The sequence below is a fragment of the Gopherus evgoodei genome, chromosome 1, assembly GCF_007399415.2.
Source record: "Gopherus evgoodei ecotype Sinaloan lineage chromosome 1, rGopEvg1_v1.p, whole genome shotgun sequence".
Classification (NCBI taxonomy): Eukaryota; Metazoa; Chordata; order Testudines; family Testudinidae; genus Gopherus; species Gopherus evgoodei.
The window spans coordinates 55896017-55922175 of record NC_044322.1 but is presented as its reverse complement, the minus strand read 5'-3'; positions in this window follow the sequence as shown (position 1 = coordinate 55922175).

Sequence of the window (26159 nt, the reverse complement as noted above, 5' to 3'; positions counted from 1 at the left end):
CACACACACCCATCCGATCCTAACCCATGTCCTGCCCCCAACTGCCCCCTCAGAACTCGCAAGTTTCTCCTCCCCCTGCTCCCACTGGGGTAGCAGCAGTAGGAGGGGATAGCAGGGGATTCCGGGGGCTATTTAAAGGGCCAGGGCTCCCCTGCTTGGGGAAGCAGCAGGGCTCTGGTGGCTATTTAAAGGACCAAGGCAGCAGAGGTAGCTGGAGCCCCGGCCCTTTTAAATAGCCCATGGAGCCCCGACTACCCCTGGGCTCTGGGGGGCTATTTAAAGGGCCCCAAGGGGAAGTGGCGGGACTCTGGCAGCTGCCAGAGCCCTGGAGAAGTGGCGGGATTCTGGCAGCTATTTAAAGGACCAGGGCGGCAGAGGCAGCTGGAGCCTTGGTCCTTTAAATAGCCTCTGGAGCCCCCCACTATCCCAAGGCTCTGGGGGCTATTTAAAGGGCCTGGAACTCCCCTGCTTCTACCGCCCCGGTCCTTTAAATAGCCGCCGGAGCCCTGGAGTAGTAGCAGTAGGGCGGTAGAAGCAGCAGGAGTGCCAGACTTTTTAAATAACCCCCAGAGCCCCACAGCCCTATCCCAGGGCACCAGCAGCGGGGTCTGGTGGCAATTTAAAGGGCCTGGGGCTCCATCCCCTGCTGGGAGCCCCAGGCTTTTTAAATTGCCCCTTGGGGAAGCCGGGCCACCCCTTTAACAAAAGGTTCTACACTGGCTTCTAAATTTAACAACCGGTTCTTGAGAACCAGTGCGAACCGGTTCCAGCTCACCACTGAGTGTAGGCACCTAAGTTCCAGTTTTGGCTCCACTGCAATCAGGCCAGCTCCAGCTTTTTGCTGCCCCAAGCAGCGAAGAAAAAAAAAAGAAAAAAGGAAAACCCGACTGAGCTGCCGCCAAACTGTCGCCGAAGAAGACGAGAGGAAGTGAAGGACTTGCCACCAAATTGCAGCCCAAGACTGAAGCGGAGTTGAGCTGCCGCCAAATTCCGGCTGCAGACCGGACGTGCCGCCCCAGTAACAGATGGACTGCCACCAGGCACCTGGCCTGCTTCCTTCGCTGGTGCCTGGAGCCGGCCCTGACTGCAATCCACAAACCTACCACTGAACCCGATAGGCATCTCAACTTACTTGATGCTTAAGTTTTCAAGATAATTGCTTTCTAGGTGCCTAAGATTCTGCCTCTGAGCATGCACAATGCTGTCGCCCCACCTCAGCCCCAGGGCAATTCATAAATCAGGGGAAGACAAGCACTCAAGTGCCTAAGTTGCACATGGCGCCCAATTCGATAGGCACGCTCAGAGGCTGCCTGCTGGATCGGGTCCCATTCAAAATCCAGCAGGAGGAGGTGATCACCTTATAACTTTTATCCCAGTGGGTAAAGCATTTACCTCGGAGGTAGGAGAGCTAGGTTCAATTCCTGCCTCTGCCAGAACAGAATGAAGGTTCTGAACAGGGGGTCTCCAACCTCTGAGGAGAGAGTGCTCTAACCACTAACCTATGGGATAATCTGATCCTTCAGGCTGTCCAGTTGAAGCTGTTCCACTGTGGATAAATAAGAAAAGAGTGGTTGAAGCGGGGGACTAGACCCAGAGTCTCCCACCTTTTGGTGGGTGCCCTAACCACTGAGTCGCAGTGCAGCATCACTTCACTGCATAAATAATTAATAGACTCCTCGGGCCATTTTGTGTGGAGTAAGGCAGGTGTCTCACCCATTCCCACTAGAAAAAATTTTAATGCCTAAGGTGCCTGGCACCAGATGGCTGGTTCCCATTCATGGATTGCTAGCAGAGACAGAGGTTCAGGGCTTAGCATGGTATTTCCCATTGGCTAGTTTAGACCATTTGTCATTATGTGTGCCTATGGCCTTTTTGCCATTTAGCATTTTCTGTGCTAGTACTCACACTCAAGGCAATTTAAACTGATTTTTCACAAAATCAATGTTTTACTGTATTAAATTCCATTCTATCAATCACTCAACTCTCCCAGAATGGATTGTAGCACCAGAGTGTGTCAGGATGAAGTTATTTTTCAGTACACTTAATGAAGTTGCAGCAAAGGATCTGTATTTCTTTATGAATTCCCATTTTCCAGCCACTGCATGATTATTGATTCTGCAAAACGCTGTTCATTCGCTTATGTATTTGGATTAAGAAAATGGCTTCTCAAATCATTTGAAGGTAACTAAAAATGTTCTCAGTGGCAAATGACACATTTATTAAGATAAATTACTTTGCGCCCTCGGGGACATAAAACTAACACTGTAACATTTCATGCAAAAGGTTACAACGCAAGGCTGCCATCCCATCATCATTTAAGATTACTCCTGACACTTCATCATCCCTTGGGCTAATTCACCCAACCAGAATTAATTTTCTAGTCAGCAAAGTAAACTGAAACATGAAATGTGCTATGCTAAGATCGATCAGAGAGTTTAACCATTTCTTATCTCTTAACTTATCCAGAAAAGAAAATGAAAATATCTGGGGCGTGCGGTAAGAATGAAACCAGACTTTCTGTCATGGCAAGCATGCCATTGGACAGTTGGAAGAACATGCTAAAAGGGCCAACCAAAAGAATCCGTATGTTGAACACTACTGAAGAGAGAGAACTTATGGGACTTATGGTCTACACTAGACCATATGGTCTACACTACAAATTTAAGTCAGTATAATTAAGTTGCTCAGGGATATATGTAAGTGGGGGAATGGTCCCGCTGTTGTGGGGAACTTTCCTGGCTTCTGCACTACCCCGATGAGGTGGGCTAGCGAAAGGATCTGAGTCCTTGTCCCCACTTCCATTACTCAGAGGCCACCCTGCCCTTGAGGACTTCCTTTCCACTCTCCTGTCTGGCAGAGTCCTCGTAACCCCAACAAGGCTGGGCCCAGGATTCCTGGGGGGCTCAACCTCCAACCCTGCTGTGGTCACCCAGGACAGGGACTAGGGTGTCCCCATTCCAGGGAACTCTCTTTGCACTGTGCACCTCCCTGACACACTGATCACATCATACAATTTAAAGCAAATACAAGCTATTTAATTAACAATTAATTTTAAAAAAGAATAAGGAAAAATGGGAAAGGTTAAAGGAAAACACATCACCCCACTCTGTGGCAGGGACCGTCACAAACAGTGTCTCTGGACATCAGGGCACTGTTGCTTGTAGGTCCCAGGCCTCCTTCTCAGGCCCTAGCTGTGCTGCAGGGATGCTGCGGGTCAGACAGTTGCTCTGGTGGTGGCCACACACTCTCAGGCTCTGGGTGGCAAGATCCTACTCCCCAGTGTCACCCCTGCTCTGTCAGGGTTATGATCCCCCTCCAAGTCTGGCCTGCAGAGCCTCTTGGCTGAGGCGTCTCCCTGTGCTGGGCCCACTGCCCAGGGTCCCCTTCGCTCTCCCCAGCTGCTCACCGCACCCAGCTCCACACTGCCTCAGCACGGCTGCTGCTGCTGCTCTGCCTTCAGCTCCCTGGGCTGCTTCTCTGGCCTCCCTGGCTCCAGTTGCTACAGCTCTGCTCCCAGGGCAGGTCTGCTCTGCAGGCTGCTTCTGTGTGTCTCTCTCAGCTCTCACCTGCTTCCTGGGCTGCTTGTCTGGCCCCTCTGGCTCTGGTTGCTGCAGCTATCCTCCCAGGGCAGGTCTGCTCTCTCTGGGCTGTGCTCTGGCTTTTTGGGTTGCAGCTCTGCTCCCAGCAGCTTAGCTTGGGCCCCTACTCTCGCCTTAGCTTGGCCCCACTCTGTCTGACCCAGGCAATTTCAGCTCACAGGGAGGACGGGACCCACCCTGGCCTTCTCTCTTTCATTAGCCTGCCCGCCCTGTCAATCAGGCTGATCTGGAGCATTGGCCTCTCGCCATTGTTCCTGGGGACTGTCAGTCTCAGGGTCCTGATTTGCCATCGATCCTTCCCCTTTTAGTGCTGGGAGCTAGCAACCAAAACACCCCCACTGAATGTTAGTAAGGGGATAACAGTCCCCTTACATATGCAAAATCCACTCCCCAAGCGACACAGTTATACCCACCTAACTCCTGCTGTAGATAGTGCTATGTCAATGGGAGGGCTTCTCCCATCAACATAGCTAACGCCTCTCGTGGTGGCAGAGTACTTATGCCGATGGAAGCGCTCTCCCATTGGCAGTGGTGCAGCTGAGCCATAGCAGCTCAGTAAGTATTGACAAGCGCTTAATGTAGAGAACAAACAGACCAGTCCAGGAGAGACAGGGCGCTGGAGCCTTGTTTGTGCACTAAGCAACTTCTGTCGATGCAGGAAGGATTCAAATTCACACTGGACTGTCACTTAAGTTGACAAAACCAACCTATATTCTAATTTCTTCTGCAAAGATTTGCCTTGCAAGTTGTTGGAAATTCTCAAGCCTGTCAGTGCTCTGAGAATGGATTATTGATGTTTCAAATTGCAACACAAGTAAAAAAATAAAAATAGTATGTATGAATAGCATTAAAACCATGCGGAAATGTGGGATTCTTGGAATGACCAAATATTATATTCCATTTTTATCTGTGTATAAAACTAACATTCTTGGGATATTGTAGCAGGGTGCTGCTGCAATGGCACCTAATTAGCCCCTGCTCAGCCAGCCCCAATCTGGGGAAATAGATTGGGGCTGGGGAGAAGTCTGGTGCCTGGCCTCTGGAACTGGCTGCACCTGTGGGCCTGCAGGTTGAAGGGCCATAAAGGCTGGCTGACAGCCAGAGAACAGGGAGGGAATGGCCAGAGAAAGGGTGGTCTCCAGGCTGGGGTAGACTCCCTGTAAAAGAGGAGACAGTAAGACTTGTAAAGCTCTGTAAATAGTATCACGGGTGCTGCATCAAGAAGAGGCTCCTAGTGCTTTATTGGGACAACAAAGAGCTTCAGTAAGGGGGGGCCGAGGAAAGGTCCCGGTTACAGATACAGATCTCCTTCTGATTCTGTATATGTAGGCAGATACACAGTAACACAACAGAGCACTACCTTTCTTACTCTTTATTCTTGATTCTCCAATTTTCCTTTTAATTCTTGCATCAGCCCTCAAACCAGTTCAAATGGAAATTTCAGTGTGAGGTTCAATACATTTATGAACCCCAGCCCATATTTACTAACCTAGGGTGAGTGTGTTTATACAGCTAGGAAACCTACCTGCCCCCAAACCAGACCCACTTATTCCCACAATATACTCTGAGTGTTTCCAAGAAGACATCTAAAAGTGAGACAAAGGGTCCCTCAGACCATTTGGAGAGATTATAATGGTGAACGTAAGTGAATTAGCCTGTTCTTCTGTTGGCAAGTTGTCCCATTATCTGATTATGATTTTCTTGAAGGTATTTCTTATTCAAAATGTAGTACATCATTTCTAAGACTGATTCACGATATGAAGACTGATTGCAGACATTTTCCAGAAGATTCAAGTTGCCAGTGTGAATCCACATATTTGCAAAATTTCAAAATCTGCTTTAGGGCACCTATGGCAAGGTCCTCAGTTGATGCAAAATAGTGCAGCTTTGCTGGGGTCTACGGAGCTCTGCTCACTCATTCTCTATTATTCACTTAAAATTCACTACTTCTGAGAACATTCTGGACAGTCAAATCATTCGCTAGAATCTTTGCAGAAAGACAATGCAGCAAAAGTGAATCCATGTTTTAGTTGAATAAAATGGAAATATGATGGAGATGTTTGCCCAGCAATAAGTATAACGAGGCTTCTAGTGAATAGAGGGGGCTGGCAGCTGGGGTGCAGTGGGTGAGTTGGGAATACCCAGGAGTGCTGGAACAATTTTCATAGTGGAGGTGCTGAGAGTCATTGAACCAAACTGTAAACCCTGTATGTAATGGAAACCACTTCAAACCAGGGGGTGCGGCAGCACCTTCAGCACCCTTAGTTCCAGCACCTCTGGGAATACCATTGAAGGCTGGAGTTTGTCCCAAACTCAAGCTGGAACCAGTTCATTTCCAACCCTTTCAAACCAAATTGCAGTATTAAATCAGAGTGTAATCCCTGTAGGATTCACACAAAACTACGAACTATCCTCCTTAGCAGCATAAAGATAACACCATTCCATTTCATACCATGCATGGGATGGTATCATGGGGACTTCTTTAATGACACTGACTGTCCTTTGTAAAGATCTTTAAGATCTATGGAAGGAAAAAGCTATGTAAGTGCTTAATACATTTTACAAGGTGCCACGTGCTCATCCCTCAGTCTCCCACTCATGTGTGCTTTCCTTCATTGAGATCAAGTATTTTTTCCTATTGAAATGACCCTTCCGTAAACAATATTTCACATGACAACCAGTTCCACATGGCTCAGATGAAGCTTGTTTTGCATGGGTAGAGAGTTATACTGAAATCTCATATGAGAGTGTTTTCAAAGTTTGCAATATTCCTCACTGGCAGCAGGTAACCAATATGTTCAACATGCCAGTTCTGACTTTGTACAAATCATTTCTCAATCCAGACATCACACTTCAAGTCAAATTCCATTCTAAGGACATGTCTATACTTATGGCTAGATAGGCACTACTGTGATTGATGCAGCAATGTTGATTTAGCAGGTCTGGTGAAGACCCACTAATCTCTCCCATCAACTCCTGCACTCCACTTCCCTGAGAAGCATAAGTTAAGTCAGCGGAAGAGCATTTCCCATCGACACAGCACAGTGTAGACATCGCTGTAAGTCGACCTAAGTTATGTTGACTTCAGTTACTTAACTAACTTATGTAACTGAAGTAGTGTAACGTATGTGGACTTACAGCTGTAGTGCAGACCAGCCCTCAGTTATACCAGTACTGCCCCAATGAAGTCAAGTAGGTTGCACATATGTGACTGAAAGCAGGATTACTCTCTCTCTGCCCTTTCCCTATCAGTTACAGAAGCTCACAGGAGTCCCAGTTTATTTATAAGGCCAGGGCAAGCTGAGAAGAGAGAGAGTCCCTCTTTTACTCAGTTCAAACAAACTTAAGAGAGCTGAGCACAGAATGAGGAGATGCTAGTCAGTCCCAGAAGGATCAAAAAATTCAGACTGATCTTCTGTCCTAAAAGCATATCCTACTTATTTAGCTGAACAATAAAGCTGTCTTCCGATAATCAAGGGAAAATATTACCCAGAATAAGGCAGAAAAATGTGGGCTTTATTCAATAATACGTTGCTAGCTCTCAAGCTGTCAATTCTCAAGTGCTTGGTATAAATTAACTTGTTAATGATTTTAGTTTTTAAAAGTAACTTGACATCCTTCCTAGGGACTCTGCAGTAATGAATAATGAGCTGAGCCAAACCTGAGGACAAGATCTGACAAAGAGCTAGACTACATGTATTGAGAAAGTTCCTTTTCTAGTCTTTAGTTCATATCTTGCTTTCCATGACTTTCCATAAATTTCTAATACATGGCTACGTAAGGGTAACGAGGTTATGTGCTGAAATGGGAACCTGAGTTCACGAATAGACCACATATGACTTGACCATCGGGGGTCAATTTCCCTGTGCCCCCCTGATCAGCAGAATAAACAATGTGCCTGATTATGGGTATGTCTACCCTGGACCTGGAAAATGCAATCTCTATCCTGAGGAGACATACCTGTTCTGGCATGCCAAAAATAGATGTGTAACTGTGGCAGTACAAGCAGCTAGCTGACCTGAGCACTATCCCATCCAAGGCTCTCCGCCAGGGATGGGCAAACTTTTTGGCCTGAGGGCTACATCTGGGTATGGAAATTGTATGGCAGGCCATTAATGCTCAAGAAATTGGGGGTTGGGGTGTGGGAGAGGGTGAGGGTGAGGGCTCTAGAGCGGGGCCAGAAATGAGGTTCCCAGATAATGGGAGCTGTGGGGGAGGCACTTGGGGTGGGGGGAACATGCAGAGCCTCTGGCTGCCCCTACACGTAGGAGCTGGAGGGGGGACATGCCACTGCTTTCAGGAGCCATGCGGAGCCACAGCACACATGGAGTGGGGCAAGCCCTGGATCCTGCTCCCTGACGGAAGCTCAAGGGCCAGATTAAAATGTCTGTAGGGCCAGATGTGGTCCCCAGGGCATAGTTTGCCCACTCCTGCTCTAGGTACATAAGAACATAAGAACGGCTGCACCGGGTCAGACCAAAGGTCCATCTAGCCCAGTATCTGTCTACCGACAGTGCCCAATGCCAGGTGCCCCAGAGGGAGTGAAGCTAACAGGCAATGATCAAGTGACCTCTCTCCTGCCATCCATCTCCACCCTCTGACAAACAGAGGCTAGGGACACCATTCTTTACCCTTCCTGGCTAATAGCCATTTATGGACTTAGCCACCATGAATTTATCCAGTTCCCTTTTAAACATTGTTATAGTCCCAGTCTTCACAACCTCCTCAGGTAAGGAGTTCCACAAGTTGACTGTGCGCTGTGTGAAGAAGAACTTCCTTTTATTTGTTTTAAACCTGCTACCTATTAATTTCATTTGGTGACCCCTAGTTCTTGTATTATGGGAACAAGTAAATAACTTTTCCTTATCCACTTTCTCCACATCACTCATGATTTTATATACCTCTATCATATCCCCCTTTAGTCTCCTCTTTTCCAAGCTGAAGAGGCCTAGCCTCTTTAATCTTTCCTCGTATGGGACCCTCTCCAAACCCCTAATCATTTTAGTTGCCTTTTTCTGAACCTTTTCTAGTGCTAGAATATCTTTTTTCAGGTGAGGAGACCACATCTGTACACAGTATTCGAGATGTGGGTGTACCATGGATTTATATAAGGGCAATAATATATTCTCAGTCTTATTTTCTATCCCCTTTTTAATTATTCCTAACATCTTGTTTGCTTTTTTGACCGCCTCTGCACACTGCATGGACATCGTCAGAGAACTATCCACGATGACGCCAAGATCTTTTCCTGATTCGTTGTAGCTAAATTAGCCCCCATCATATTGTATGTATAGTTGGGGTTATTTTTTCCAATGTGCATTACTTTACATTTATCCACATTAAATTTCATTTGCCATTTTGTTGCCCAATCACTTAGTTTTGTGAGATCTTTTTGAAGTTCTTCACAATCTGCTTTGTCTTGAGTAGTTTAGTATCATCTGCAAACTTTACCACCTCACTGTTTACCCCTTTCTCCAGATCATTTATGAATAAATTGAATAGGATTGGTCCTAGGACTGACCCTTGGGGAACACCACTAGTTACCCTTCTCCATTCTGAGAATTTACCATTAATTCCTACCCTTTGTTCCCTGTCTTTTAGCGAGTTCTCAATCCATGAAAGGACCTTCCCTTTTATCCCATGACAGCTTAATTTACATGAGAGCCTTTGGTGAAGGACCTTGTCAAAGGCTTTCTGGAAATCTAAGTACACTATGTCCACTGGATCCCCCTTGTCCACATGTTTGTTGACCCCTTCAAAGAACTCTAATAGATTAGTAAGACATGATTTCCCTTTACAGAAACCATGTTGACTATTGCTCAAAAGTTTATGTTATTCTATGTGTCTGACAATTTTATTCTTAACTATTGTTTCAACTAATTTGCTCGGTACCGATGTTAGACTTACTGGTCTGTAATTGCTGGGATTACCTCTACAGCCCTTTTTAAATATTGGAGTTATATTAGCTAACTTCCAGTCATTGGGTTTTGAAACCGATTTAAAGGACAGGTTACAAACTTTAGTTAATAGTTCCGCAACTTCATATTTGAGTACTTTCAGAACTCTTGGGTGAATGCCATCTGGTCCCGGTGACTTGTTAATGTTGAGTTTATCAATTAATTCCAAAACTTCCTCTAGTGACACTTCAATCTGTGACAGTTCCTCAGATTTGTCACCTACAAAAGCCAGTTCAGGTTTGGGAATCTCCCTAACATCCTCAGCCGTGAGGACTGAAGCAAAGAATCCATTTAGTTTCTCCGCAATTACTTTATCGTCTTTAAGCGCACCTTTTGTATTTCGATAGTCAAGGGATGGTTGTTTAGCAGGCTTCCTGCTTCTGATGTACTTTAAAACATTTTGTTATTACCTTTGGAGTTTTTGGCTAGCCGTTCTTCAAACTCCTCTTTGGCTTTTCTTATTACACTCTTGCACTTAAGCTGGCAGTATTTGTGCTCCTTTCCATTTGCCTCACTAAGATTTGACTTCCACTTTTTAAACGAAGTCTTTATCTCTCACTGCTTCTTTTACATGGTTGTTAAGCCATGGTGGCTCTTTTTTAGTTCTTTTACTGTGTTTCTTAATTTGGGGTATACATTGAAGTTGGGACTCTATTATAGCGTCTTTAAAAAGGGACCATGCAACTTGCAGGGATTTCACTTTAGTCACTGTATCTTTTAACTTTTGTTTAACTAACCCCCTCATTTTTGTATAGTTCCCCCTTTTGAAAATAAATGCCACAGTGTTGGGCTGTTGAGGTGGTCTTCCCACCACAGGGATGTTGAATGTTGTTGTATTATGGTCACTATTTCCAAGCAGTCCTGCTATAGTTACCTCTTGGACCAGCTCCTGCGCTTCACTCAGGATTAAATCTAGAGTTGCCTCTCCCCTTGTGGGTTCCCGTACCAGCTGCTCCATTAAGCAGTCATTTAAAGTATCGAGAAATTTCATCTCTGCATTTCATCCTGAAGTGAAATGTTCCAAGTCAATATGGGGATAATTGAAATCCCCCACTATTATTGGGTTCTTAATTTTGATAGCCTCTCTAATTTCCCTTAGCATTTCAACATCACTATTACTGTCCTAGTCAGGTGGTCGATAATAGATCCCTAATGTTATATTTTTATTAGAGCATGAAATTTCTATCCATAGCGATTCTATGGAACATGTGCATTCGCTTAAGATTTTTACTTCATTTAAATCTACATTTTCTTTCACATACAGTGCCACTCCTCCCCCTGCATGACCTGTTCTGTTCTTCCGATATATTTTGTACCCCAGAATGATTGTGTCCCATTGATTGCTCTCAGTCCACCAGGTTTCTGTGATGCCTATTATATCAATAACCTCCTTTATCACGAGGCACTCTAGTTCACTTATGTTAGGTACATATTCAGGGTAGCTAGTGGCTTCTGCCATTCATACTGCCATAGCTATACTTCTATTTTCAGCATGCTAGCTTGATCAGAGCTAGAACAGGTATGTCTCCTCGAGCTGGAAATTATACCCTTCAGCTCAGTGTAGACATATCCTCAATCTCTTGGTTTCCATTCCATAGCCTTTCCAGTTCTCTCAGATAACAACCAAACCAGCTCATGGCACAGAACCATAGGACCAAATTATCCTGTTGGATATTGAACACAAGTCCTTTAATCATTTAAAAGTCTCTTTTCTGAGCTTCCTCCATTTTGTTTACACATTTCTGTAACTCAAGAACTGAACACAGTATTCCAGGTGGAACCTCCAGAGTCCTACAGAGAAGGATTGCCATCTCCTTACTCTGTGACATGTGTCAGTAGCTCAAAACCCACATTTTATTTCAAACCAAGCTCTTTGGGGGCATGGACTATTGTTTTGTTACATGTATACATCACATAGTACAAATGGGGTCTGATCTCAGTTGGGCTTCAAGGTGCCATCATAATAAAAACAAATTCCTGTATTTCTAACTACTCTACAATCAGTACTTTTGTATCATTTGTCTGTCCTTGCTGGTGTTCTCAGCACTTCTTAGTTTTATTTGTGAATGTAATTCTTCCATATCATTCAGTAAGATGAAAACCAAGACCATATCTAACCCCAGTTCCTGAAGCCTTCTTTTAGGGCGTGTCTACACTGCAACCAGGATCCTGCTTCCGAGCTTGAGTAGACAGATATGCGCTAGCTGTGCTCAAGCTAGCATGGTAAAAATAGCAGCGTACCTGGGGGTAGCATGGACAGCACCTCAGGATAGCTATCCAAGAATGTGCCCAGCAGATCCAGGTGGGTTATACTCCAGTAGCTAGCCCGAGCTTCTGCCCGTGCTAATGTTGGCTACACTGCTATTTTTAGCATGCGAGCTCTAGCAGAGTTATTGTGTGTCTGTCTACCTGCACTAGAAAGAAGGCTCCCAGCTGCCAGGGAGACATAACCTTAGACATTTTCCTCCAGCTCAATACATTGCCCATTGTTTGCCATCTTCCAGCCAGTCTGGGATCCATGTTGTGGTGCACATATCCAAGCCACCTAGGATGCCTCTCAGAAGCCAGGTCTGCACTAGGAGCACTTTGCCTGCACAGCTATACCAGTATACTAGCAAAGTGCTAGTAGTCTGGAGGCAACTTTTGCTGGTATAACTTATTCCAGCAGTTTAGCTTCCCACTGAAACAAGCTATACCGGCAAAAGTGCTACACTAGGAGTGTTTCCTGGCACAACCATGTTGTTCAGAGATCACATCTCATCGCACCCGATTGATACAGCTATGCCAGCAAAAGTCTGTAGTGCAGACCTGGCCAGACACATGTGCTTTAGTGATACTCCTGCAGCCCTAGAATTCTAGACACCTACAGGGTAAATTCTACTGGATAACACTGAGTTATGGTAACAAGACAATTTTCAGACTGAACAAATAGAATTTTAAGCCTTCAAGACTGTACCTGCAGCAAGTTCTGATTTTATATACCATTAAGGCCACTTCCTGTAATTACAGAGGGAAATGTCTCAAGAGATTGCTGACATGTGGACACAAAATTCTGGGTTGCACCTGCTACAGAGCACTCTCTGCACAGACATGAGACACTATTTTGTGGCTTAAAGTTAGGAGAGTGTGCCTTCCTGCACACATCTGTATGGCACAGACTGGTGTGGTAATGGCTCTGCTTGTTTCCCTCCAGGTCTTCCCAAAGACTCATAATTTCTGGAGTATCCCAATTCCAAAATAAAAATAACATAGTCAAAATTTTCTACTTCTGCTAACCCAGCCATGGATCTAATCAGTGTAGCTAAGTGTAAACAGGTCTAGAAGATTTGCGTGCAGATCTGGTTGCCCTATCTCAAAAAAGTTATATTAGAATTTGAAAAAGTACAGTGAAGGGCAACAAAAATTATTACGGGTATGGAACAGTTTCTGTATGAGGAGAGACTAAAAAGACTGACTTTTCAGCTTTCAAAAGAGATGATCTAAGACGGGATATGATAGAGGTCTATAAAATCTTGACGGATGTCGAGACAGTAAGTAAGAAAGTGCTATTTACTCCTTCACATAACACAAGAACCAGGGGTCACCAAATGAAATTAAATAGGCAGCAAGTTTAAAACAAACAAAAGAAAGTACTTCTTCACCCAACACCGTCAACCTGTGGAACTCATTGCCAGAGGATGTTCTGAAAGCCAAAATTATAACAGGGTTCAAAAAAGAACTAGATAGTTCATGGAGGATAGGTCCATCCACACCTATTAGCCAGACGGGCAGGAATGCTCTGAGTGTCCCTAGTTTCTATTTGCCAGAAACTGGGAGTGGATAACAGGGGATGGATCACTTGATGAATGCCTGTTCTGTTCATTCCCTTTGAAGCACCTGGCATCGGCCACTGTCAGAAGACAGGATACTGGGCTAAATGAACCCTTGATCTGAACCAGTATGGTCATTCTTATGTTCTTAAGAGCAATTGAAGCCTGATTCTTCACTGCTTTGCCTGTATTTTACATGTGCCAAGAACATGTAGAATGATACCAAAAAAAGTGGAAATATTTTACATCAACTACCACAGGTATAAATAACTACATGAGATGCAAGGAAGTGGAAAATCAGAGGTGTCGATTCTGAGCTGCAGCCTGAGGCTTGGTGGAGAACAGAGGACATTATTTCAAGACAGCACAAAAGGGAGGTGCTTGGGATTCTGAGAAAGGAGTGAAGGGCCCCCTCTCAGGATCCATGGAAGAAAGAGAAGGTCAAAGGGAATTCTTTTGTAATTAAATTTTGTGTTCCCCTGTGTGAGCAGATGTTTATATTTGCAGTTTGGTAGAAAGGTTGCCAGTGAAAGTATATTTTCTTGAGTACAATTTTTGCAGTGTAGAATGAAAGAGCATTTTAATCAACTCTTGTCACTTTCCAGCCATCTTGTTTCATTAAATTTTTTTCCTCTGATCACCTTATCTTTCTTCCTACTCCTGAAATAGCATTACTTTTTATGGCAAATTAACCCCATTTGACAGAAGCCATTTGTCTTTCATTATAATAATTTCGTTGATTATTTCAAGAATTCTAAAAAGAGAGACGCTCTACGGTCAGAGGCATCTGATATTCGATACATGCTCTCGATTTTAAAGTTAAAGTCACTTGAACAGCAAGTTAATGTTTCTTGAAGAAATTCAGATTGATTTCCTTTTATCTCTCTCCTGTTAAATCTAGTGCTTTATTACGCTTTACCGTATATGATCTCTTTTCTAGGGATCTCTTTTCTAGATCAGATAAATTAACTTATTTGATGCAAAGATTTGTTTTGCTCAGCTAATACTTCTTTTAGGACTCATTACATTCATGTTCAGCTGTGGAAATTCTGTCATCTGCTTTGTTTACCACATCATTATATCACTTACTGATACCACTTTGAAAGTGATGGATAGTTTAATTTGCAAAATGTTACCAGATCTCTTTTGTGAAATTTTCATCTCTGTTAAATCCTTTACCCGGTTGATCTACACCTAATACACCAACTAATATTCTGGATACGGAGTATTTAGGGATTCTTATCAGAGTGTAAAAACATCATTTCTATCCAAGATTCCAGTTTCTGTTGGACACTCTCACAGAATATAAGTATTCAAAATATATAGAGTAGGATATCCCACTATTATCTGTCATGTGAATTGTGTCATTTTTCAATGGTGGCCGCATTGCTCCAGCTGCTCTCTGAGAGGTCGTGCTACCCTGCACTGCCCCTATAAAAGACTGTGTGTAAAGCACACAGTCTAGCCCTTAATGAGGACTCTCCTGAAACAATACAGAGATTGGCTGAATAGAACATACTTAACTGGCTGAGTTCTGAACTACCTCATCTACCTACCCATGACTGCTCCAAACGGATCAGAACTGCCATGTTGCCACACCATTTCAGGAAGCAGGGCAAATCAAAAGTGGTACATCTGGGAATAACTATGCCACTATAGCTAAACAAGAAAAGAAAACAGTCAAAACTCTTAACCTAAACAAGTCATCTTTCCAAAACTGTGATTTCCTCTAAACTCAAGTTTCACTCTTTCCCACGTACTCCAATCACAGACTAGGGCAGAGGTCCTTGAAGAGCAATTGAATTTAATTGGAGTTATATTTACCACTGCCTTTTCCTTTATGCCAGAGAGTCACCTTCCATTATGCACATGGGAGATGTATGTTCCAGATTGTAGGGAAGGAGCAGATAAATAAGGCAATGTTCTGCACTCTAAATGACAAAGTAGACTATTAGCTGAGAAAGCTTTTTTTCAGAAATGGGAATGGATGTTATACTATTTTTATAGTGGTATTAATGAAAGCACTGGCAGAAAAAAAGTGTCTGTACAATGCTGAAAAGAAACAAGAGTAGGCTTTTACACTAAAAAAGCCAGATCCAATTCCCCAAGAAGTTAAAGAAACCTCTTCAAGGACCAAATGTCAGGCTACAAGACAAGAAACAACCACAAATCCATATCTCTGCAAAAGAGTCTCTTTAACTGTCTCAGGACAGCCCAGTGGAAATCTGTGAACTGATTCGGACTCCCATGACAAACTAAATTCTGCCATGTTGGTGGTGGGTGATCACAAAGTACGAAAATCACCCTTGTGCATTAGGCCAGCACAAGGTCTGTGCACATGTAGATCCCACTTAAACCATCTGCACAGGGGTGAATTACACCTAGGGTGACCAGATGTCCCAATTTTATAGGTACAGTCCTGATATTTGGGAATTTTTCTTATATAGGTACCTATTATTCCTCCCCTCCCCCTGGTCCTGATTTTTCACACTTTCTATCTGGGGTCACCCTAATTACATCCTTTGTGACCATCTAAAGATGCTTGGAAAGCAAAAGAGCCACATGGCAAGAGGTAACTTCCAGTGTGCAACCTTACAAGAAACTATTTATAAGCCGACAGTTTTTCTCACTAAGAAGCAGCAGTCCAGTCTAGAGGTAACATAAGGAAGAATCATCTGAAAGGAGAGATTTTACACAATTTTGTCTTCAAGAGCTACAAGATGATGGGGCACATCCTCCATATGTCCCTGTGCTTCAGTCCACTGTGGATGTTCTATATGCGTGTAGTGCAGTTTTTAGCATGCAAAACTTAATTTTCCACAGGCTGCTTAATGGACTTGAGGGTCAGTCTGTACCACTAGCACCAAAATGAAATAGCAAAGACTTAGCAAGCAGCTGGAAAAATGCCTGCCAGGATGGGTGAGATAGAGAGAAAAAGAAAAGACTGTTACTAGGGAGTACAGCGTAGTCACTTAAAAAATATATAGGACTCAACACTGAGCTCAGTTACGGGCCAAGCCAGCAAATCTCCCCAGGGAATTCACAGGTGAGGCATTGTCATCTCCTATGCTGCACCCCTAGGGGTCTGTTCCTGGAGGGAAGAAGGACCGCTAGAGAACCACTGTGCTCTGGTGATCCCTGTCTGACACAGAGCCCCTTAGGGTCCATAGCCAGCCCGGTGTTGTTTAGAGTGCAGCCAGCCCAAAACTATGCCAGAGGGATAAACCAGCCCCAGGACTGGGGATTTGCAAACAGATTCTTTGTGGTACACCCCAGGCAGACACTGGGTACAGCTGAGGATTTGAACCTATAATCTATACTAGATATAGGAACACAAGGCCTGGGCTTTGGATTATCTTTAAAGGCAAGCATGAGCACCACTGAAAAAAAGAAGGAAGAGAGGTTAAAAAGTGAAAGACAGTATGTTGATTTGCATCCTTTCATTCATCTCATGTTCCACCTGTCACTCATGGATGCAGCCAGTAGCTCTTGCAGCAGTTGCTGACCACTCTGTAGATTTACCCTCAGGACTATAGACTGACAACTTTTCATTTCAGTTTTACATTTCAGCAGGGTTCTCAAACTTTTCCAGCAACTGGAGCTCATTCTAATGCAGAGAATATCTCACGGACCACTTGCCACCAACCGTTCACAATTCTCTAGGCCACTTGCTCCCTTCAGTGTTGAAGCGACATCCCTGTGGCCACTGCAGCAAATTGCCTGCATACAAAAGTAACATCAGGAGAGAATTGAATTTTAATATTTTTAGCATTTTAATGCAATTTAACATCTAGAAACAAGGAGGACAAGCAGCATCATGTGAGCAGCCAATTCCCTACCGACCACTATTTGCCCACAGGTTATAGTGTGAAAACCTCTGCACTACAGTAGCATCATCTCCATAGATTTGCACTATTGTATTTTGACAGAGTATCCCTGGTTTTGTATTCATACTGCTCTGACATCACAATGTTGTCACCAGAGATGTATTTTATAGCATCGTTTCTCTTTTTTAAAAAAGCAAGCAATATTTGCAGAGCATGGCATGTATTAAAATTCATATGGTTTTTGGTTTGATCTATAAACTAACAACAAAATTGTCTGAAAATAAGCACCATTTAATGGCTTGCCAAACAGGTAGCTCCTGCTCTACAAACCCCTGTTTTATAAGACAATGGCACTGAGCTGAAAGTCGATGAGTGAAATAATTTTGGAGGATCTATTTGCCAGCTCACCGAAGTGTTTTCTAACTGAGTAAAGTGGAAGCAAATGATATTTAGGCTTACTTTATACTCTGCAACAGCTCCTGAGTAATGCAGTCAGGACTTAAGTACAGTACTGGCTTTATCCAGTGGGAGGAGAGAGAATCCTAGGGAGGTGTGTCTCATTCATTCACAGGCCTGGTCTACACTACAAAGTTAGGTTGACGTAAACCACCTAGCCTCAACCTTGTTGTGCATGTGTTTACATTTAAATTTGTCTCCTACCAGTGTAAGTGCCCCAATACGACAGCAAGTACACCACTTCTCCAAGCAGCATTGAGCCATGGTCGATGGCCCGAGGTCGATGCAGCCCAAGTGTAGACACTATGTTACCTATGTTGACCTTAACAGTCTTCCAGTAGCTGTCCCACAATGCCCAACACTGTCCGCTCTGGTCACAATTGTCAACTCCACTGCCAAGGGGTCACAGAAACTAGAAGCACTCTCCTCCCTTTAAAATCCCTTGAGTTTTTTAAATGTCTTTTCCTGATTGTCCAGCTTGGCAAGCACATCTACTAATGTGATATATGCCATCATGTGCCAGCAATGCCCCTTTGCCATGTACATTGGTCAATCTGGACAGTCTCTATGCAAAAGAATAAATGGACATAAATCTGACATCATGAATCATACATTCAAAAACCAGTAGGAGAACACTTCAACCTCTCTGGTCACTCAGTAATAAACTTAAAGGTGGCAATTTTGCAACAGAAAAGGTTCAAAAATAGACTCCAATGAGAAACTGATGAACTAGAATTAATTTGCAAACTACATTCCATTAATTTGGGCTTGAATAGAGACTGGGAGTGGCTGGGTCACTACACAAATTGAATCTATATCCTCATGTTAAGTATCCTCACACCTTCTTGTCAACTGTCTGGAATGGGCTATGTGGATTATCACTACAAAAGTTTTTTTTCTCCTGCTGATAATAGCTCATCTCAATTAATTAGCCTCTTAGAGTTGGTATGGCAACTTCCACCTTTTCATCTTCTCTGTATGTGTGTGTATATATATATCTTCTTACTATATGTTTCATTCTATGCATCTGATGAAGTGGGCTGTAGCCCACAAAAGCTTATGCTCAAATACATTTGTTAGTCTCTAAGGTGTCACAAGTACTCCTGTTCTCTGTCATTGTGTGCAAATGCCCATTGGACCATGCCGGATAAATACGCCAGATGCCCACTAGCTTGGAGTAGACAAGAAATATTGAATCTCCTGGACCTGTGGAAAGAAAAGGCTGTACAGGTACAGCTGCAGACCAGCCCTAGATGTGGAGATCTCTGAACAGTTTGAACAGGGAGATGCAGGAGGAGGAATATGACAGGATCAGCAGCAGTGCTGAGTGAAAGAGAAGGAACTGCAGCAGGCATATCAGGCCACGGAAGCCAATGGTAGATCCAATGCCGAACTGCAGACCTGTTGCTTTTAGAAAGCGCTACAGGCCATATTTGGCGAGACCCCAACAGCACTCTGCAGACTACCATAGATACATGCAAGGAGCCCAAGACACAGATTTCTGTGGTGAACAGTGAGGATGGAGGAGGAGGAGAAAGACTAGAAGGTTGGGGAACATGTGACTGAGGGGGTCCAGCTATACCACAAACCAGGATGTGTTTGAGACTCCATCACAGTCCAGTCAAACCTGGCAGTTGAGCACGGGTGAACACAATGCAGGGTAAAGAACTGGGGTAAATGTGTAAATTTACTTCCTATTACAGTGATGTACTGATGCAGCCCCCAACTTAACTGGACACACCTATCGACTTTTCATTAATTTACTAGTACTAGAAGGGTTAGCAGTACAACAAAGAGGTAGAGTGTTACCTGCTTTTCATTTCCTTGTGCAATTGGGCAGGGAGAAGGGACGCGGAGAAGTTTATTTATGTACACCAGGATGTCCCTTGAATACTCCTGAGAGATCTTTTATGGAGGTACTCCGCAATCCTCAACCAAAGCTTTCTAGGAATGGCAGACTTATTTCTTTCTCTGCGGTAGGAGACTTTGCCAGGACAGTCAGTGATAATTTTAGGTGGCATCATTGTGCTAAAGGTGGCATACAGGCCTGGGCAGCTGCAGCTATGCTCGCCATGCTTTTGACACCCTCGGGAGTGAGATATGCCTGAAGCTAAAAATCACACTCATCTGGGGAAAATGGTGCCAGCATTGGGCTGACATGTTCAGCAAGTCCTATAGAGCACATTTGGGTTTTACATGCTCTATACAATTCCCTGGGCATTCTGAAGGAAACATTACTGTGGTCACTTTGCAAACATGAACCCTTCATAGCCTTGATGAATCCGCAGAAAACCCCCTGAGCTTCCCAGGAAGTATAACCTTGGGCTGGATAAGGCAGTAAGGCAGTGCTGCATCAGACCATGAACACAGGGCCTAGAGGTTGAATATTGCAGACTATATGAAGAAGGAAAAAGCAGACAGGAGAAAGGCCCAAGAGTCCCATAAGGAAAAGGAGAGGGAGCAGAATATAATGGGGCTTCTCCAGCAACAAACACAGACTCTTGCAGACCTACAGGTTCAACAATCCCAGGCTTGCCATGAAGTCCATGGAGAACTCCATTGCCGAACCTCTCTACACACTCCCTCCACATTCCACGTAGCATCAGAGGCCACATCCCTTCACCTACCACCCCACACTGGGAGACACTGAAGACAACCACAGATCCACATACACTGACCTGAGAGACACAGTTATTGTATGTGCAGCTAAAATGGATATGAATGTTCTTTCCCCTTCTTAAGCTCTGTTCCTTTAATATAATACATTTTAAAATGTATCTGCTTTTAACTTGTACCAATTTTTTTTGCAGTGTTTTCATTACTCATTAAAATTCTATACTTGGGAAAAAGTTCAACTTTACTAGTTCACAACATGTGCTGCAGAGTGCTTAGCAATACTGAAAGCATCCACTTACTTGTTATTGTGCGGTGTGACAGAGCTAATAGGATCAGTGACAAACTGTAGTAACTATGAATGTGCAGCAAGCACTACAAAATTAATAGGTGCATTGACAGGGTTATATTCATAGAGGTACACCAACTCCAAGGTGATTGCCCACTGAGCGGTAGAAATCTGGTGTTGCAAGTTCCCACAGTGTAATCTCCACTTGCTGCTCCAGTGTCAGTATAGCTCTCATTTTGGTCTCCCTGTGCTAGGAGGCTGGGGTGTGTGGCCTAGCACATAATGAACATTCTGCAGCCACTGCTCATCAACCCAAGCCTGCACTATGATGTGATCCCAGCAATCAGTGCTCGTTTCTTGAGCCCAGAAAAATCGCTCCACCATGTGCAGCTGTTCCGTGAATGCTGACAGCCACCTTGAACAGGTTCTCACTATTTGTCCATGAAATTATGATGTTCCTTGCTGATTTAGTTCTTCTTTCAGCTCTGCAAATACAGGAGGATCATGTGTTCTGGGCTTGCAACACTCATGACAATAATGCAGAGCAGTGCAGGCTCCATGCTTCTGTCAGAGATGGTATAAAGCGAGGAGAGCCGTGCAGGTTTGTGGGATTTTTTGAAAAGGTGTGAAAATTATGAGCTTTAGATGACATTAGAGGATGGAGACAGTTACATGGTAGGAACTTGGACCCTTCCTCCCAGTCACACCTGTGTGACTCATTTCTACCCCACCATATGTTGCTAAAACTTCCCAAAAGACAGAGTGCTGGACAGTGGCAAGTTACACACTGGGATACCTATCCATCATGCACTATGATGTGCATTGACACTACCACTCTGTGATGCTATATGATTGAAATACAACTATGTGAATCATTGATATTGTCACTGGTAGAGAATTGAAACGAATCTTATGCAAAATGTATCATGTAAGGTATCAATGGAAAAAAATTAAGATTTGCTAAATAAAATTATCCGGTTTATATAAATATATCATGTTTGTATCTGAAGTTATGAATATTGAGTATATACCTGTTTCACAATTGTGTTTGTTCCTGGAGTAACACTCACAAGGTAGTTTAGTCAGTCTAGCCAGCACACTGTGACTGGAATATTCAAGTTGATGGCTCATCAAAGACACTTAACTCTCACAATCTGCCATAGAAGAAACTCATGCCACCCAAATGGCTCTTCCTGCAGACACTTTAGCCTCCATGTGGCCAATGGCTGCCCCCGAGAGTTATCAAGCCAAGATATGTGACATGCTCATGTAACCCTGGGCTCCATCTTGTGTCAATACTTTTCCAAAAACTGTGCTGTGGGTTTTGTTTGGGACTGTAAAATTCCAGAATCTCTCTCCTGCAGCACAGGACTTGTCTTCTAAACCAGGGAGCCTCTCTCTTCAGGACAGCTTGCTTTGACCTTAGTTGGTCCCACAGCTAAACTGCCTTCCCCCTATGAGTCCTGCAGCAGCCTTCTTCCAGAGCCCCAGAGGTGGGGATGATGGAGGCGGTGGCTCCTCCCAGGAGCAAGGAGTAGCAGCAGAGGTGATGCAGGCTCAGATTGGGTAGGCTAGGGGCTAATTGGCCCACCCCTGGCTGTGGCTGTGCCAGAGACATTCAAAAAAATACAGCATTTCATAACAACTTCATAACCATCACCTAGAATTCATAAGCTGTATACCCAGATACCCCTATATAGTACATAACACACAATTTTAGCCAAATCTGTATTAGTATCAGGCACACTTCTGAGCATAACAATTTAATGGAGATTTTGAAGGAAACTGATTATTCATGCCTGTGCATACAGTCTTTTAGAACTAACTTATTAATAGTTCCTATGACTGCCTTACAAGAAACATTGGTCAAACTTCACCTCACATACTCTGCTCAGCTGACAAAGTGGGTTTGTTTGATATTAAATATAGGAAGGCCTGCATCAAAATGTCACCAGTGTTTTGCTAGAATAGCATGAAGTGTGACAGTGGGGGAGAGTGTTACTTGGCGTTCTTTCAACCCAAAGCTCTTGGTAACTTTTACTCTGTGCGAGGTGGTGTCATGAAATAAATCAGGGGAGACACGGCCATCCAACTGATAGACGGCTGGCACAAACAGGACAACACAAGAGTGCTTTCACTTAAAGCTAAACTTTACTGAGTCTCAAGCACTTACACACCATCTGCAACAGGTTAATAAAACACCCCCAATCCTTGATAATTACCAAAGCTGAGCGTGGCTCTCAAGTGACACAGTGGCAGGCTTCTGGTGGCCAAATCTTCCGTCTGCCAGTGGGGACCACAAGATGTATCCAGAGGGAGAATCCAAAAAGAGTCCCAAAAGAGTCCAACTATCTCCAACTTTTCCCCTTATTTATACATTAGTAATAGAATGACATGTCCCTTAAAGAAAACGTGTTAAGTAAGCAGTTCCAATGGGCAAACAAGAGGTCCTTCTGATTATTGATTAACAAGGTGTTGGTTTTTCCAGACTTGGCAGACTTAAGACCCCAATAGACATTTCTGGGGCACATCCTGCTCTTTTAAAATACATGTATCAGCAACTTCAACACAATTCTTATCGGGAAGGACGTGGGGTCAAGCTGCTCTTTCTGTGTCACCTCAAACCCCCCTCCCCTCCTGCCTTGGTCAAGCTGAGACTGCTGAATGGCCAATTTACAGCTTCATGACTATGCTGTCTTTAACAATAAGCCATAGTGGTTTCAGGAACTTTACTGGTTTGCCAAAATATCCCCGTACAAGGGAAAATGTGGATAGTAATTAGATGGCAAGTTATCTGAGTAATATAAATTGCTGTTTGCATGTTGTCCTGAGATGCACTTGCTGGAGGAGAAAAACATGCTCAGTAAGTCTTTGAAGAATTAATATTTTGTCTCTCTCTGAAGGAGGGACATTCTATCCTGGACCTTAATCTCAGGGGAGTTTTTATTCAACTTCTTTTGAATGTTGCTGCTGGCAATTTATTAATAACTATTTATGAAGAAAAATGACCTACATGATTTTACTGTGTTCAGCTTAAGTAAAAGCTTGTGATGAGATAAACCCTTCAAACGAGTAATCCTGATTTTATTTAATCCCCTTTACAAACCCTCACAAATCCTTGACATAAAGTTGAAAGTCCTAATCCTGTTTCCATTGAAGTCAATGTCATAAACTTCCATTGACTTCCCCAGGAGTATGATCAGGTTCTGAATTTGGGCAAAAAGCATTGTTCATTCACCCATGCGAAAAATTGCTCTTTTGTATAGCTCAAAAACCGTCATCCAAAGCAGATGTTTTGCCTTTTTTATGTCAAATAGCAATGTAATTCAGACACAGTTGAACGTTGCCAACTATGATCTAAATTATAGCCCCAATAAGGAACCTTTTAATACACCCCATTGTACAATCAGTTCTACACTGGCAATGGTTTCAAAGTAATGAATGAATGTTGTTATACAATTTATCACCCTTTCTGGATTTTTTTTTAAATTAAAAGTATTTTTTAACAAGAGGAGGATTACAACTGAGTTTTGTAAGAGTGGCACAAAAGAGATTTCTCCTTGTAAAGATACACTGAAGCACTCCAGGGGGCAAGGCATCTACAATCCTGTCCTAGCAGCAAAGAATCCTGTGGCACCTTATAGACTAACAGACGTGTGGAGCATGAGCTTTCGTGGGTGAATACCCACTTCGTCAGATGCATGTCACCCATGAAAGCTCATGCTCCAAAACATCTGTTAGTCTATAAGGTGCCACAGGATTCTTTGCTGCTTTTACAGATCCAGACTAACACGGCTACCCTTCTGATACTTGAATCCTGTCCTACTAATCAACTTCCTTGTCAGTCACTACAGTCACCTCTTCTCAACCACATACCTATTGCATCAGAGCAACACGGAGAGAGTTGCTCCTGAATGCTTATTCAAATCTTTGGTGCTCTCCCTCCTGCCTTCCCAGCCCAACCAGATTCTATTTTCTCCCCCTACCCCGCTTGGCCCTACAGAGACAATTTACCTTTGATGATATTGATTTGGAATGGTGGGTTCTCAGCAGGGGCGGATCCAGGCACCAGCAAGCCAAGTGTGTGTCTGCGGTGGCAAGACTCTGCCGGTGCGTGCTCTGCCGGTCGCCACGGGGGGCGGCAGGCAGGTTGCCTTCGGCAGCATGCATACGGAGGATCTGCTGGTCCCGCAGCTTCAGCGGACCTCCAGCAGGCGTGCCGCCGAATCCGCGGGACTGGGGACCTCCAACAGGCAAACCCCTGAAGGCAGTCTGCCTGCTGTGCTTGGGGCGGCCAAATACCTAGAGCCGCCCCTGGTTCTCAGTTTGACATTGCTCAAGAGTCAAACAAAAGCAAGGTCTTCTGGAGTGCTCCTGATCCAGGGTGATTTGAGAACAGCAGCCAATGCTGCAAACATTGAGAGACCTTTCAAGATCCTGGAATGAATTAAAGCAACCGTGAGAGGCCTGGTCAGGGCTGAGATGAGAGGGATTCTCATCCACAATGGGTTCTCTCTGTAGTATTCCATCCAACACATTCAATGCTTCTAAATGCATCGCTGTCAGTGTCAAGGCAGAGATTTCTGGGCTTGCACTTTGATTCGTCTTTCATAAGACTCAGACATTCACTCTCAGAAGAATTGAAACTTTGTTATTTTCTCTGAAAATGTTAAAAGAGAAAAGGGAGAAGACAGAAGAGACAAGAACACACTTGGTCATTTTATGAATCCTTTAAGCTCTTTTAAAGCCAAGATAATATAACCTATGATATCATATTCCTCAGTGATGGATACAATTTGCAAAAACCACATTGTGAGTTATGCAACATATTAATACTAGCATCAGAGGGGTAGCCGTGTTAGTCTGGATTTATAAAAAGCAACAAGGAGTCCTGTGACACCTTATAGACTAACAGATGTGGGCATGCATCTGACGAAGTGGGTATTCACCCACGAAAGCTTATGCTCCAATACATCTGTCAGTCTATAAGGTGCCACAGGACTCTTTGTTGATATTAATACTAGCAATGCGAGAAGTAGTTTGGAACTGACCCAAAATCTCAGCTCAAACATTTCATCAACCAAATCTTTTTGAAGGTGTTTCCATTGATTTGGACAAATAACTTCCATACCTGATCTAAAGTCTGCTCCAACTAGACAAACTAGTGCTGCTGATAGACCACCAGAGGGGATCGCAGTCTCGGTAAGTCTGATAATATCTGCACACCTCACAGTTCTTGCCACATGTATGTGCTTAATTGATGACCTGGGGCAAAACCTCCCTGACCTCACTTGAAGTCAGAGAATTTTCTAATTGACTTCAGTGGGGCCAGTTTCATCCCAGGTGTCTCTCTGTATTTATGCATGCAGCCACAAGTCATCACAACCTGCTGACGTACAATAGATTCAACCTTGGCAGCTCTTTAAGCAGAGTAGGGCAGATAGATGCCGGCACTGATAGAAGATCGGGTACTTACACATCATAAACTTTGAACAGTACTGCGAGCAGAAGACTCGATTGGCCTGACAGTGCTGACACAAGGTCTGGACACCCTGGTGCAGTCCTCCAGCTTGCATAACCTATTCATGGGACTGAGTCAGTGCTTTTTC